This window comes from Corapipo altera, unplaced genomic scaffold (genome assembly GCF_003945725.1).
Source record: "Corapipo altera isolate COAL_440 unplaced genomic scaffold, ASM394572v1 22b, whole genome shotgun sequence".
Taxonomy (NCBI): domain Eukaryota; kingdom Metazoa; phylum Chordata; class Aves; order Passeriformes; family Pipridae; genus Corapipo; species Corapipo altera.
Window position 1 is genome coordinate 16324624 of NW_020884876.1, and position 17323 is coordinate 16341946.

Genomic DNA, 17323 nt, shown 5'->3' on the forward strand with positions numbered 1-17323 from the left:
AGTGAGTGAAATTAATTTCAGTATCAAACTTTCATGAGTAAGCCAAGGGGAAAATATAACACAAAATAAAATAATTTTTTTAAAGTTGAATGCAAAGACAACAGAGGAAATTATAAAGATTCATATAGGATACAGGTTCATTAAAAAAAAAATAAATTAAAAAGTTAACTGACTGAGACCAAACAGTATTTTCTAATTAAAAATAATAAACATTGAAAATTATCCCATATTGTTTTGTCCATGAAACATATTTTGCAATTGTGCTTTTCTTTTTCTTTCTGTCTTTCATATCGAAAGCAATTCTATGAATAAGGCCAGGGTACATTTCTTAGTTGTTTTAAAAGGCGTAAAACTTCTCATACAATTCAGAAAACACTCTGGAAATGTGCTTCTTGATCAAAATTTTAAACAATCACATTTTCATCTTCACTTATCAGTAAATTTCTTGTAATCTCAGAAAAATTTGATCCACCACATAGCATCCTGAGTTGATTAAATCTGTTAAGTATCCATAGTTTGTTTGGGTTGGACCTTCATTCTGCAGTTTTGGCACCACCGCTAAGATGAAAGGTGGTTTATAAACCTGCTATCATGCAAAGTTGGCCAAGTTTCTTCAGAACACTTTTAGTGTCTGTTCGTACTCACTCCAGTGCTCTTAAAATTTGGCAATAATAGAGTGACAGGTTATGGATACAGTGGTGGAAGACAATCTTTTAAAATATCACAATTGTTTTTACCACCTGCCTCATCAAATTTGTTCATCTTCTACAACACATATTCAAAACAGAAATTTCTAAGCAGACCATAAATCATATTTCTATTTATATAATTCACCTCAATGCTCTGTATATTGCAGCCTTCTCAGCTTATATTCAGGCTAATTTCACAAGGTCTTCCTTACAAAAATAAAATCCTTATTTCTAGAATGCATCAGGCACAGCATCACCAGCTGGTTGAAGGAGGTAATTGTCCCACTCTACTCTGCACTGGTGAGGCCTCACCATGAGTGCTGGGTACAGTTTTAGGTGTTACAGTGTAAGAAAGACATAAAGCTATTAGAAAGCATCCAAAAGAGGGTTATGAAGATGATAAAGGGTCTAGAGGGGAAGCCATACAAGGAACGGCTGAGATCACTTGGCTTTTCAAGCTGGAGGAGACTGAGGGGAGACCTCATCACAGTCTACAACTTCCTTGTGAGGGGAAGAGGAGGGACAACTCTCTCCTCTGTGGTGACAACTGACAGGACCAAGGGAATGGTCTGAAGTTGTGTCAGGGGAACTTTATGCTGGATATTAGAAAAAGGTTCTTCACCCAGAGGGTCGTTGGGCACTGGAACAGGCTCCCCAGGAAAGTGGTCACAGCACCAAACCTGACTTAGTTCAAAAAGTGTTTGGACAATACCCTCAGGAACATGGTGTGACTCTTGGGAATGGTCCTGTGCAGGGCCAGGAGTTGGAGTTCGATGAGGGACATTTTTAACTCAGGATAATCTATGACTCTATGTTTTTCATTTCTCAGTTAATTCTTTTCTCAAAATACCCCAGAAAACAGAATTATCATACTCTATTTCATTTTTACATAATACAATTGCTTTTTCCTTAATTTCAGATTTACTTGCTCAGCACATTTTCAGTCCTAGGAAGATGCTGCAATTATCATAGCAAGACACAAAAAATAATAATGTCACTGGAAACAGTGACATTATGAACAAATTATTTTATTCATACTTCTATGTGTATGATTTTAAACCTCAGCTTTGAAATCATGTTAAATTCATATTGCATGTCATTTGGATTGGGTGGACTTAAGAGTTTGTCTATTTGCAGATTTTTGTGAGATTTAACAGTGTATTTTATGATTATTTAAAACTTTTCCAGGTATATAGAAATAAATAGATACATAATTTATGACATTATGAAGGATGACAAAAAGACAATGAAGCCCATGCCCATCAACCCAAAGACCTAACTATAGTCAAGCATCATGTAAAGACTAAATTTTCTCATCCACACTTGTAAATTATACTGACAAAAGTATGAATAAGCTGAAAAGAAGAGAATATATTTACAATTTTTTGCCAATTTAATAGTTATTAGTCTTCTGGAATATGTCTCCATCTAACTCTAAATAATTTAAACATGATTACAGCTTGAAATAATAATCTCAGAGTTAACTAGTAATGCACAGTTTGGGAGGCCAGTCACTGATAAGAATGGCTTACAGAGAACTTCAGTTATGGACAGAAGCAGACTAAGTTAAATTACATTAAATAAAACTTATTATTTTTCTATCTGTCTAAATATTGTCCACATTATTTTAAAATTCTATCCTAAGACTCCATTTGAGGTATTCTGTGTGACAATTTTCATATCACTATATAAATCTTTTATTTGTGGAAAATAGATGAACCCACAGGATAAAAGGGCCTGTAAGTAACTACATATGAGATATTATTCTACATGTCATGACTAGACAAGAGTGGCTCCAGAATTTACAGTATGTAACGTCATACATGTGCCCAAAACTTAAAGCATAACTGAGAGTTTTTCTATGGATGATCTTTTTTTCATTTTCAAAGCTAAAGAAAAAATCAGATGTTGATGACATTTTGCAGGAAAAGTAAAGAAAGGAGAAACAGAAAGTGAAAAGAGTAACATCAGGGATTCCGATCAGCTTTACCATGGCATCTACTGTACCACAGAAAAGGTTGATTAACAAAAAGTTGGAGATTAGGATGGAATTACAGTGGTGTCACTAACTCTCTTCTTCCCTCCCACCAAGGAAGTTTAAATGCCAATAGATAGTTGTCACCAATAGATATCTCTTTCCTCAGAAAAGTTGAAGATGACCAAGAGAGATATAGAACCTTTTTCCCTATCAAAATACAGAGAACCAGAAAGCATTTTTCAGTCTGCCCCTGTGATGGTACTTGGGTCACTTAATTTGCTCTCTGCTGGATGTGTCAATAGAAGTCCTGCTATGTTCTATTTCTGTGAGCTATAAATTTTGACAACCTTCTGAAAGCTTGTATAAGTAAAGGGCAAGTTCTAGACTAAATCATCTTGAAGACTTATCTTGTCCAGAAAGGCTCCAAAGTTTCATCCAAGGAGGTAAATTGTTGGTTTTTTTCAAGACAGGAATAACCTTCAGATAAGAATGCATTTCAGTTCTTTTGAAGAGTTTGCTTGAAATAATTATGTCATACTTCACCCCTACTTCAGGCTTTCTGTTGGGTACTTGATTTATTTATGGTGATGACTGTTTAAACACCTTCTTCTACTTTTAAGAATTTAAAATGTTGGTGTAAAGCTAAATTTATATAATAGTAGATGAATAATGTAATATATTATTTTTACTATGAGCACAAATAAATGAAAAGATCTTTGAGGTTGATAAACGTAAATACAGCTAATATGTCCTGATAGTTCATTCATTTAAATAGATGATTTATTACAGCAACTGCAGGGACACATCACACTCTTAGAAGTGTTCTAGTTGCAGTGAAGGGTAAGGTAATGTGTTAATCTAGTGGAAGGTGTCCCTGTCCCCAGCAGGACGGAACGACTGAAAATGTCTCAGTTGTATTCCACTAGCATTTTAGGTACATGTGCATGGTTCTATTCCTGATGCCCTCACCTCTGATTATGTCTTTTTAATGATCACAGTTTGAACAATTCTGAATCAAGTTTACTGTTATGGGCCTAGTTCATAAATATGGGGTATTTAAGTCTTGCTAGCTTACATTTTCAAAGTGTAACTTAGAACATGCTGTATATTAAATATTATTTTTCTCACACTTTTAGTGGGGGAAAAAAAAGTAAATTCCAATAGTTAGACTGAAAAAAATGAGCGGTGTGGAGAATAAATATTTTTAGATTGCAGAGGTTTCAGGTGGATGCTGCAAGAATTTTGGCAGAGGTCAGAGGTACGGCAGCAGCAGTAGTCTGCTGATTACAATGTTTTCGTTTCTGACCCTTCAAAATGTATTTTTCTAAGCTCTTTTTTGCTGAAGTGCATCTGACCTGTTTCTTCCCCTAGATGCAGAAAGTAATTCTCTATAGAAAGCCATAAGCTATACTAGCACACGGAACAGAGGGTAGATGATAAAATACAGTGTTCCTGGTGGGCCTCCGGGGACAAAAAGAGCACAAAAAACCTAAAAAAACAACTGATAGCTTTCCAGTCCTAGAAATCAATAAGTACAATGCTAGTTAAGAAAACTGAAGTAAGCATAGAGCAGAAAGATTGTGTAAAAAATTATAGGTTTACTGAAATTACATGATTTCATATGCAAAGGTTCACTCCATGCTGCCACTGTAGATGTGAAAAAGAAGTGAAGGCACAGTTATAAAAATAAGCTCCCATTCTGAAATCAGAACATATCCATTGAACATATCCAAGCTGTTCAATTTGTCAAAAGCCACCAAAAAACTATTCCCTGCTGCTAGCCTATGCTTAGGCTTACATATAGCATCAAAGAGTTGGAGAATGATGCACAGGGAAAGAGACTTGGGAAGTGGACTTGAATTCTAATTCAGCCTCTCACCTTGTCATTGATTGTTTCATGGGATGGATAGGGCAGCTGAAGGTAAAACTGTGTTTGCTTTTCATCCAGCTCTGAGGACAAGCTCCGTCCACACTTGTTCAAGTTTCCTCAGATGAGGAAGACTTACAAAGGCTCCAAACTAAAATAAACTGTGTTCAAACTGTGTTAAGTCTTCTCCAGCTGGATTAGGAATCCTAGTAAAAGGATAACCTGACAAATTTTCTGTTGTCTTTTCCAGCAAAGCAACACCCCCTTCCCCAGACTGTAAAAGTTAAAATTAAAATGCTATTTAATTTAATTATTTTTTCTGTATTTTTATTTTATCTCAACCCTGGCTCTTGTGCCATGGTATACTGAAATTTTTTCCAGGCTTCAGAGTTATACAAGAACATCAGCAATGACTGAAAGTGTTTTACTTTAATTTTTTCTGAGAGCCATTTCACTTAGGATGACTAATGATGTTGTGGACACCTGCTCTGACCAAAAGACCTTCATTGAAATGAGGAATATTCTTGAAGTCTGAAAAGATGGAGTCTGTGATACAGGTGGAAAAATTTTCACTAATATAGTAGCAAAGTATAGTTATGCTTGTCATGGCATAGATATCCATGAGATACTCATAATCTGTCATGTGATGCAGCCCTTGTCAGTCAAGTCAAGGTGGTTAATTGGTATGGATGTATTTCAGAGTAGAATGATTTGGATTTAAGAGTAAGTATCTGACTGTGATGGGTTGACCTTAGCTGAATGCCAGGTGCCGACCAAAACTGCTCTGTTTTTCCCCTCCTCAAATGGACAAGGGAGAGAAAATACAACAAAAGGCTCATGAGTCAAGATAAGGACACTGAGAGGTCACTCAGTGATTACCATCACAGACAAAACAGACTTGACTTGGGGACAAGTCAGTTTAATTTATTGCCAATCAAATCAAATAAAATCAAATCTTAAAAACACCTCCCCCCATTCCTCTCTTCTTCCAGGCCAGACCTCATTCCTGATTCTCTCTACCTCCTCCCAGCCAGGACCACAGGGGGATGAGGAACTGGGGCTGTGATCAGTTCATTACACATTGTCTCTGCTGCTCCTTGCCCTCAGGGAGATGACTTCTCACACTCTTCCCCTGATCCAACATGTGGTCCCTCCCATGGGAGACAGTCCTTCATGAACATCTCTAAGATGACTCCGTCCCACAGGCTACAGTTCTTCACAAACTACTCCACTGTGTGTCCATTCCATAGGGTGTAGTCCCTTGGCACAGCCTGCTCCGGCATGAGTCCCCCACGGGGTCACAATTCTGTTAGTAAATCTGCTCCTGAGTGGGATCCTCTCTCCATGGGTACACAGGTCCCTGCCAGGAGCCTGCTCCAGCATGGGCTTCCCTCAGGGTCTCAACCACCTGTGGCCACTCACCTGCTCCAGTATGGGGCTCCTCCATGGGCTGAAGGTGTCTCTCTGCTCTCCCAGGGACATCCATGGGTCTGCAGGGGCACAGCTACCTCACCATGGTCTTCTCCACAGGCTGCAGCTGAATCTCTGCTCTGTTACCTAGAGCACCTCCTTGCCCTCCTTCTCCATTGACCTTGGTGTCTGCAGGGCTGTTTCTCTCATACACTCACTTCTCTCTCTGGCTGTTGTTGTGCAGCAGCTTTGTCCCCTTCTTTATCATGTTATCCCAGAGGAACTACCACTGCCATTGATGAGCTCGGCCTTGGCCAGTGGCAGGTCCATCTTGGAGCTGGCTGGCATTGGCTCCATAGGATATAGGGCAAGCTTCTGGTGGTTTCTCACAGAATCCACCCCTGTAGCCTCCTGCTACCATAACTTGATGTGCAAACCTAATACACTGACATATATTTATCTATTTTTAGGTATAGCAGTACCTTACAGAGAAATTATTTATTGATACTATATGGCAATCCCCCAAATGATCTCTAAATTAATTTATCTCATAAACGCCCCAATTTTTTGCCAATAAAAAAAGACTGAAGGACAGAAAATATTCCCTAACATACCTTGTGGGTTTTTTGGAATTGAGTTCCCAAGATGTTTAGAGCATAATTTAAGCTGCATGGTGCTACCATAAGGAAATACAGTTGAGGAACGCCTTTTTGCCAGGTGTTCCTAAGCATTCATTTTAATGCTTTTCTTTTAATAACCTCTTGAAGATTGCTTTGAAGACTTTAATCCTCAGAAATCTCTCAATTTCCAGAGGTCTATTAAAGATATATAGTAGACATCCGGAAATCTCTTAAAGATCCAGAATTTAGACAGAATGTATGTGCAATAAACTTTGTGATTCAGTAAAACAGTCTAACAAGAAACCCTTCAATTTAGCCACATATGGAAATTTAAGAATAAAGTTGCTTTAAAAGTATTCTATCACTACAACATCCCTACAGCATAAGAGGAAAAGAAAATATATTTCATGTTATGACTGAAAATAAGTACAAAAATTTTGAAGGATAATGACTTCTAAAATATTTAGATATGTCTTCTGAAAATATTCCAGAAAATCAGAAAGGGATGTAAAAAAGTACATAAAGGCCTATGTTTAGTTATTACTGTATTACATGTTATACCTGTGTGCTGGAATTGAGTGTTTGCATTGCAAACTGCCTTTTTCACTGTGCCTGGAGGTTAATTAAGGTAAGAGAACCCGGAAAATTCGATGCAGAATAGTTGTTTTTCTTCATGTGTTATGCAATTTCTTTTTCTAGTACTTAATATGACTTACTGTGTTATAGATACAATACTATTATGTTGATCATAATGATATCTTATTGGTTTAGGTAGTCCTATGAGCAGCAGGGACTTGACTTCATGGTCCTTATGGGTCCCTTTCAGCTTGAGATATACTATGATTTTCTATATAAAGTTTCTTAATTGACAATTGTGGGATATATGAGCTCAAATAAAAATTACATGAAATACCAAGTTTCTTTTTCTGACCTCCTCAAGGGAGGAAGAATGACAATCTGAAACTGGGACCTGAACAACCACTTGAAAACAATGTTTTAGTAATTATCTGCATTCAGTTTTCACTGTCATACTTTTATATTGATGCAAGTATTAGAAAGGTTAAAATTTTGATAGCCATTATTATTCTGCTAACCAACAAATAATATTCCAAACAATGAAAGGAAGAGAAAGCTTACAAGTCGCTTTCAAAAAGGAGAATATGTGAAAACAGTTTGTGTGAAGATTAGTTGCACTTAATATAAAACATACAATATAATAGTACAATATCATCAAAATATTAGGTACATTTTTCTAATGAATATCAAATTCTCATAATATCAGTGTTTCTGGCAAGTATGTAACAGTAGAAATCTAAAAGGAGGAAGCAAAAAAGCAAGTTACATTTTAAATCTGTTTTCTTCCTTATCTGGAGCAAGCTGCAGGAGTATTTTCCACTCTGCAGGACATGACACATATGTACCTTGCTTAGGGAGTTTGCCTGTCATATAACTCAAGGACAGTGCATAGCAACATCTGTTATATATGCCTAGGTCTATTAAGCAATTATATCATGCTGCAAAATAGCAAATCTGCACTACCATACATAAAATCTATTTCTTATCTTTCAGAAGCATGTTTTCCTAAATGTTTGCATAATATCACATTAATGTAACTAAGCATATAATTTTCTTCAGATAGCATAATCATATTAAATTTTCCCTTTTTTTTTTTCCTTCTTTCTTATGGTCATGGAATGACTGCAAACAGAAGATTATTTTGCTAACTTATTCCAATAATATTTTAGGAGGAGTGATGGGACACTGTTTTCTTTTATTTTGGAGATTTCTGTCACTTATTAATGGATTTGTTTTTCCAAATATAGTTCTAGATCTTGCCTTTCCTGAGTCAAAGCTTATAAAGAGAGTAATTTAGATGTATAAATTCAGGCAAGGAAGAAAACACAAGTCCTACCTCCTCTTAAACTTTCTGATGCACAACATACTATAGAATGTCTAAGTTTATGAAGGGCGGAAATAAAAAAGAAACTTCCTTTTAAACAATAACAGAGCTTCATGTACTCAGCTAGAAATGTTGACTTGATATAGCTGATTGGAAAGGCAGGTAGTTCTCTGATTCCCTTTAGAAACCAGAAACAAATAATTTTCATGATTAATTATATCCAGGATCTGAATTTACAAAGTGTTCTTGAAGCATAATTAACATACGCTGTAGGAAGTGACTCAAAGTTCTATAAAAGAAGCTTGATCTTGTAACTTAAGCATCTTGCCAAACATTAAGTTTTTGCATTTTCAATTCACATTGCAGGATCATGCTTAAGAGGTTTCTTAGATGTAAGCCACCCTGTTCCTCAGTTTGAAGAAAATGGAAGTGTAGCCCAGGTTGCCTGAGTTGTGGGGACTAAAAGGAAACATGGGAGAAACTCATTAAACATAAAATTCATATCTGACGACAAAAGGTCTTGACATTTAGATTTCATCCTTCACAACCATATATCCTAATCCCCTAAACCGAAGTTGAGACCACACCGCAAAAGAACCACAACCACCACTTTAACAAAAGGCATGAGGTAGTTGCCCCTGCCTTTTGTTTTAGCTACATTGCTTTCTGAGCAATACATATGGCTTCAGGCTCTACACAGACTCACTCATGTTCTTGCAGTGGAGAACAGTGCTTCACTCACAATCATACAACAGTCTGATATTTCCTACAAAGTGACTCTGGTCAGTGATGATTGCTATGATTACCAGTCCAGGTTAACTACCTTTCCTGCCTTTACCATTTCTGTAGCACAAATAAGCATACCATCATTGCCAATGACTTTCTGAGAGATAGCTACCCGTTTCTAGGTTTCACAATGCTAAGGATTACAATGCCAAAGTCCCATTTTTATATAAGACTTGTTGTTTGGTTGTTTTAAGCCATTTAAATCTGGCATTGTCAAACAGAACAGCCCCTGCATAACCTTAAAAACTAGGCCTAGGAATAAGCATGAGAGAAGGGCACACAGATTAGTCATGTTTCACATATAACATGCAACTATAAAGAATTCAAGATCTGTCATGTTCAGAACATGACTCCTAGCAACAGATTCTGGCAAGAGAAGGGTCTTATTCCTTTGATTATCTTTCTGATAAATGAACAGAAAGAGCAGGGGTAGCTGCTAGATTATTCTGAGTAATATGTGTGAATGAGAATCTTAAAGGATTAGCCAAGATACAGACTGCTCCAGCTAAGTGATTTACGAAGAGCCAGGATAGTGGAGAGCTTAGAATGGCTTGGAAGATCAGGCAAAACTGAGAACAAGCTGAGGATGGGTTGGAAGATTAAACAGACAGACTGTTCCAAATGAGCTAAACATCTTTGTGATGAAAATGAGACTGTTTTTTATATCTTTAATGTCTGATGCCAGGGTTTCCAAGAGAAAGCGTTTTGTATTCTTTCAGGGTGAAAACAGAAGATGCTTCTGAGAAACTCCATTGTGATGGAGGGTAACCTTAGAAAAAAATCTCCAGAGTAGGAACGGTCAAGGAGAGGTAAAAAAAAGATTCTGTTTTGATTTTAAACATTATGATTTTTATTGGCTAGGGAAAAACATTTTAGCTTGACTAGTGTCTATACTGTCACTATAAATAATGTCTCTGAAGAAGAGACTTTAGCAATGTCCAGAGGGATGTAGTTAGTCTTCCCTATCACAGAATGATTAAATGACCAGATCATGTCTTTCCTTCTGAACCAACTTGGTCCTGCATTTAGAAACAAACACCATGAGAAAAGTTCTTATGATTTATGAGGTATGGTTCATCTGTGTGAGATGCAAATCTAAGTAGTAGAATCTTTTCTACAGTTGTATTTCTAAGATGTTCCTTGTGTTGACATTTGCTTTAAAAAACTTGAATTCCTCAAGATAATTTTCCACCTAATGCTGGTAGTTATAAAATTGATCTTTTCCAAGAAGGTGACATTTTTCTTTGTAAAAAGAATAAATTTTTAAAAAGAAAGGTTTGAAGTGGTAAAACTATTAAAAAGTCATTAATATGAACTTAAACAAGCAACTCAATGTACATCACAGACTATGGAGCGACTAGTAATTTGAAAAATCATTACATATAATCATGCAAGAAACAGGGAAGTAAATTTTAAAGAGATATTAAGGAAAAGTCAAGGATGTTAAGACGTGTGAACACCTGCATATAAGTGAAATCAGAAAGAAAATAGAAATAGACCCAGAGAGAAATGGAAAGAAAAATTTAAGTAGTGGTCTTTACAAGATATAGATGAGAAATTATGAACTTTGTATTACATTATTCAAAAAAAAAAATCTAGTCTCCATCTGCACCCAGGAAGGGTAGAATGTATTTAACTGTATGACACTAGAATAAAGTCTTAGGGGTCTAACAACATGCTGCAGATATATATATATCTATGTGTGTGTGTGTGTGTATGTGTGTAATCCAAATATGTGGCTGATTTTGAAATAGTTTTCCTGTTATTTTTATGATGGCTAAAATCTTAAAGAACTAAGGCAGAGATAGAAATAGAATGGCCTCTTCTGTAAAACATGCTTTTTTGGTTGAACAGTTGTAGCTGGAAATTTCACTATCTGTTTCTCTACCCTGTTTAAAAATGCAAATATATATTTATTGTTTTGACTAGCAGTTTTTAACAATATGCCTAAATCATAAAGAATTTTTTTTTTCAGATTTCACAGGTTGTTTTTGCTGAGAAATTAATTATATTCCACTGTGATGAAATTTTTATTCTGATTCCCAGAGAAGCAAGAGCCAGGAACTATCTGATTCTAAATGTGTCAGGAAAATTAAGTAGTAATCTGGCAAAACTCTCAGAATCAGACCTTCCCTTACCACCTGAAGGCAGTTCTATAAAGTTTGTAAAATTGCTGATGAAATTAAGTAAAGTCAAAGTCATTAAAGAAAATATTTTTCTAAAGTGGAAAGAAAACATATTTGAAAGTAGACAAACTATTTGGACTCAGCTATTCCCTTTTAATATGCTAATTGTTGGTGTCTGTGAAGAAAAATTCAATTCCACTATTACTGTCAGGTTTATTTCAAGTTTAACATTTTCATGTCTTCAAATTTGACAGTTTTCTGCACAATTTCATAATATTGCTGAAAGTTTTTGCAGGACATTTTACTCCAGACTTCCAAACCAGTTATATAGTTAACAAATGTTCGTTGCTTGCCCCTTAGATTTCAAAAAGGACAAGCTTTTGCCTTCCCCCTATCAATGCCTGTTTCAATTAGACAAACGATGCAGACATCCCACTTTGATTTTCACTTTACTGGTAGGTGTAGGCTTCAACACAAGGATCACTTGCTGCCAATATGCCTGCTGAGGCCACCTTGTGTGTCACAGTTGGTTATTTCCTGATGGGGTCCGTCTGATCACTGTGTAAAAGATTTTCTCCAGAGTGCTGACCTTCACTCTCACTTTTTACTGCTTTTACGTGTCAGCTGAAGTTTGGCTGCGTATTTATTTAGTCAAGAAATTGATTCTAATCCAAAGTGGAAAATGCTCAGAAGACTTTACTGCCTGTTGACCTCAGATCAACTCATAATCCATATTTCCCAAGCTGGCCACTCTGATGGCATGCTTAGAGATTCATGTACACATTTATCAATCAAACTATATTGATATTTTATATTATTAATGGGGTGAGTGGGTAGTAAAGAGGAGTGTTTTGAAAAGACACTGAAGATTAGGCTGGTGAAGCTGGATAAGTGTGAGAAAGAAAGAGGAAAGCTAAACATACAGTAGCTTAAATAACACACCTATAGGTTTCTCATAGTGCTGAAGTCTTGAAATCACAGTGGGAAAAGGAGAAACATTCTGTAAGGAAAATCTGTAGTTTTGATGGCAAACAGGAGACTTGTCTACTCAGTCTTTACCTTTAGGAGATCCATATGGAAGGATTTACACACTAATAAGAAACAGAAAACCATAGGAGATAATGATGAATAAAGCTATATTTTCTGCACCTGCAGAAGTAAAATATGAACAGAACAAATTTGCTGTAAATGGCATATCCTGCGATATGTAACCACTGTTGTTATGAAGTCCCCAAATAGATGCATCAGAATGTTGGAATGAGTCTATTAAAACGGACAGGAGCCACTTCACTTTTCACCTCAATCATCTGCTTACTTTAGGTCTCTTCCTATCACAAAAATGAAGAGATGATCTAGACTCCAGCCAGCAATCTTGATCTTGGCCAGTATACATATGTATAAAAATGTATTTTAATAGTAGAAATTAGTAATCACATCACATCCTTTGTTCCAAGTCTTTACAATGTACTACTGAAGCATAGCCTGTTAGATGTGTCCTTAGTGATGTTCTTTGAGACAGAATCTGTTTGAACGTAGTAATGTCAACCCTGACAAGGAAATGCCCTTCTGACACTTCAAAATGAGTGTGTATGAATTACCCAAAGTAACAGGAGTTTTCCCAAGGTACCGTGATAGCTTTTGTAATTTGGGTTGAAATTTAAAAAAGCTTGTGTCTTTGCAAAGTCTTGCTGTAGTTCTAGTCTTATGACTAGGCTGACATTTTCAGACTGTTTCCTCTTTTTTCTCTACATTTGACATGACTGAAGATGTGGGAACTACCATCACTCTGCATGCAGCAAGCTGAGATTTTGACACTTCAAAAAGACACGTGCCAGAACATAAAATGAGGTCAGAACAAAAAATGAGGCATAAGAAATAGCTATGTTATTTTGTTAGCCTACTTAGCCCCAATATTTGAAGTGCTATAATCATCCCAATTTTAGTCAGGTATACGTATAAAAATACTTTATAACTATATTAGAAAAATACTTCTTTCTTGTTTACCACATCCTAAAGTATATAAGAAAGCTTGGAATTTAATTCTGAATTCTTCCTTAAAGAAAGGATGTCCTCTTCTTTTCTTTTTGTACAGGAAATGACTGCATCTAGTACATAATATAATGTGGTATAGCTAATTTGAAAATTTCTACTACAGCACATTTGAGTGGAATCAGCAATAGCTCATAGATTAAATGCTACAGAAGGAGGAGTTCAAAGGCTGCTGGCTTTCCTAAACAGTTAATAATCTAAGGATGGATGGAAAGAGAATAATTTACTAAAACAAATATATAGAGGGGAATAAGAAACCAATGACATTATACTGATAAGCATTAAAAACAGTGGGCACAGAACAGCATGCAACTTTCATGCTGTCATAACTAAGAATTGCAAGGTTTTTTTCAGTCTTCTCTCTACCTTTCATAAGAAACTGTTTACGTTGGTGAAATGAAAAACAGCACAAAGGGGAGATGAGCTGAAATGTGAATGTCTTAAGAATTTGATAGGTTGTGTACTAAAATTACTTTATAACTTTTCTCTAGATCAGGTCCTTCTATTTGCAGATGTCCACTTTAAATCAGCATAACAGACAAATTTCTTTTTCCTAGAGAGGAAAACAACTAATTCATGCAGTGGTTGAGCAAGAACTGATGAAAACAACGTATGTGCAAGTTATTCTCTCCTGCAGCGTCAAGTAGCCAAGAACACAGGAGCTCTGACATGACATATCTGAAACTGCCTTCAGTTTCTCCCTGTCAGTGTTAACTGAAAATGCATATTATAACATTTCAGTTATAGAAATGCAATGACATTGAAATCAACAGAAGCACTCAATGTGTCTGTAACTGCTGACTTTCAAAAGAAGTCTTAATTTATTAACTCTGAGACACTAAATGCATCTGTTTTCAGTGTCAAACCTTTCAAAAGAGGAAGTTTGATTGTACTTTCCTTTAGCTTAAGTTCTGTATTGATCTATGGGATCACTTGACAGGTTATAACTATACAAAATGAAAATTATTTTTCTAGTATAAAAGTAGAACAGATACTGTACTTTAGTAAGGTGATATAATGTCTGGCAATATTCATTTTATGATCAGTCTAAATGAAATCTGACAAATCTATCAAATATTCTTCAGTTTCGTATGTGGCGCTTGGCTTTTCTTGCAGATCTCAGGAAATGGGTATGTACTTACTTTACAATTGGTGGTGGCCAGAGCTGCTGCTGTTGTTGTGGTTGTTTGGGGCTTTTTTGTGCAAAACAACATAACCTCCTGGATTTTCCTGAAACATCCCTCCCTGTCCTGATTCCAGGAAGAACAGGGTTAATTTTTTGTAGTAGTCAGGACGAAGCATGGCTAGGACATGGAGGTTATTGAATACCACCTCACCTGGTTGCCAGGCATGGGGGAAAGTGATTCTCCCCCTCTTCCAGGGAGAAGGGTTTCCTTTTAGTCAAGTAAACATGATGGATCTAGTGGTGGGGTGGCACCAGCTGTGGTTTCATCGTGTTGGGTTGGGTTCAGTAAGCATTTTGCATGTGAATCACTCTCTCTTTTGTAGACTTTTGTTGTTAATATTGTTGGAGTCACTGTCTGTTTTCTTATCTCATTGCTGTTTCCAATAAATTGTTCTTATCTGGCCACCTGCGAGGGAGTGTGGAAGAAGTGGTGGGGGGGAAAGCAAGTGACAGCAGCATGGTTTGGAGAGTCTCAGTGGGAGAACTAAATTGAGGAGTACCATTCCTAAACCACAACACTCCCAAATGTACTCATAATTTTTTTAAGAAGTTTACTTTAATCTATTTTAAATATTTACTACTTCCACAAGGAAGAAATTAAATGCATCCAAATCTCAGTAAAATGTCAGAGAGAAGATAAAAGTAAAATAGCTAAAAGTCAACCCAGGAGAGGGGGAATTATGGCGTGGATTCTCCCATCTGCTAATTTTGGTGCACTTCCATATTTATTTCTCTTTGGGTCAAATGCAGATTATGAAAGCTTTAGATTTTACTTTACTAAAGAACTTTAGCAAACACAAGCCAAAATATCCTAAGTCAGGAGCATGATTAAAAAGTCATCTCTTAGCCAAAAGAAATCTTAAAAGGTTGTTTTCTTATCGACTTTCTTAAGTATTTTTTTTGAAAATACTATAATCTGAACAATCTATTCATTATTGTGGGTACATTAAAATCCTCGACCTTATCATAATTTCTGTTAAAAACCATTAAAACAATGTTTTAATTAGTTTGGTAGCACAGACTTCTCAAACTTGTTGTTCTTGAGGCTGACCAAACACTACATCTGCATCCCTGTAAATATGTCAAACAGCTAAATCAGATGGTGGGAACTGAAACTGTGTTGGTTGCAAATGGTAAGTAGAGACTTTGGTGATGGTGACAATAACTCTACTAGTGCTAATCCTAGACAAGAAACTATAATTTTCTTTTGGTACTTCTGATAGCTAAAGTAATAACAATAATATCTTTGTGAATAGCTGCAGCTTCCTGATTTGCCAAAAATGATGAAGTTTCTTTGAAGGTTTTCAGGATTGGTGACCTTCCACATAATGTGAAAACTCTTGCTTCAGTTCCAAACCCCTTCTAAGGAAAAAGAAATATGTCATTTTCAGCAATTCTGAACACTAGAGGTATTGTGTCAGATCAGCGGCTTTGTGATAGAAATCAGCCATTTTCCTAAATAATCCTGAATAATCTTGACTAATAAAGAATTTGACTATTGCAGAGATTGCTTTTATGGTGTGTTTAGCTCTTGGTTAGTAAGAAATTAGTCCTGGAGCTTCCAAAAGAAGTCTTCTTTTTTGTTAATAACTCTTAGGCCATCTGCATATTGGTAAGAGAATTAAAGTTTACAGGGTAGGAATAACTCAGGACATTTTCAAATAAGCAAACTCAAAAGGTAATTTGATTCATCAAAAGAACTTAAGAACAGAAGATTCCTAGAACCTAAATTGTAGTATTCACTTTAAAGACAAGTGCAGGATTGCCTGTACTTTGATGGACTTTATATACCTTTCTATGCAGGAAATATAGATTCAGCACCATGAGAAGTCTCTACCCTAACTGCTTTTATTTCTCACTTTTGTAAATGAATAGCACTTACATTGCCATTATGGTTTCTGGGTTCCTTTTCAAAAGATATGTAATGATTAAAAAGTATAATATAAATATGAGAACAGGTATTCTGTGTTATATTAGAAACCCATAAAGACTTGGGCTATTTCTTTTGTTTCATGGTTGACATTTCAATATGAAGACATATTGAAATATATTTTACCATATTTTTTGTCATTTTTTTATTGTGCCTTGTGCCTCATGCCTCCCCCCCAAAAAATTATTAGTCTTATTAAATGAGTTTCTTTGACATAAGAAAACCCCTCCATGATGTCCCACATGCACTCATGAGGTGTGGGTCCCCACTTGTTTCACCCTGGACTGAGAGTCCCCTATCTATATGTGGGCTACTCATAATGCCCCACCAGTGGGTAGCACTTTTCTGGCCTAATGCTAAGATGTAGATTTTGTTCATTTTCTCATCTACTGCTAAAAAGATTATTTTAGAGTTAAGTTACTGTTATGTTTAAATCTCACACAGTCAAAGGTAAAACAGTGACTTATTTCTCTGAATTTATAAGCAAAAAAAACCCAAACCAAACCAAAACAGAAGTGTATGTGAGCTTAGAATTTCAGGTTAGGACTGAAGATTTCTGAATTTCAGTTAAATTCAGGGTCTAGAGACTTATATATGTATAATATTTTCTGGGATTTAGATAACTTTAACTACTGAGAAGGATCCCAGCCTGATTTTTGTCTGACCAAAGACCACATGTTGGTTTTGAGGACGCACTTGGAACATAGACTGATGCTGGTTTCTTGTTCTTGGATAAGGGATGGGTTTCATTTTTGACTTTTTTTAAATTTTTTTCTTCTTTT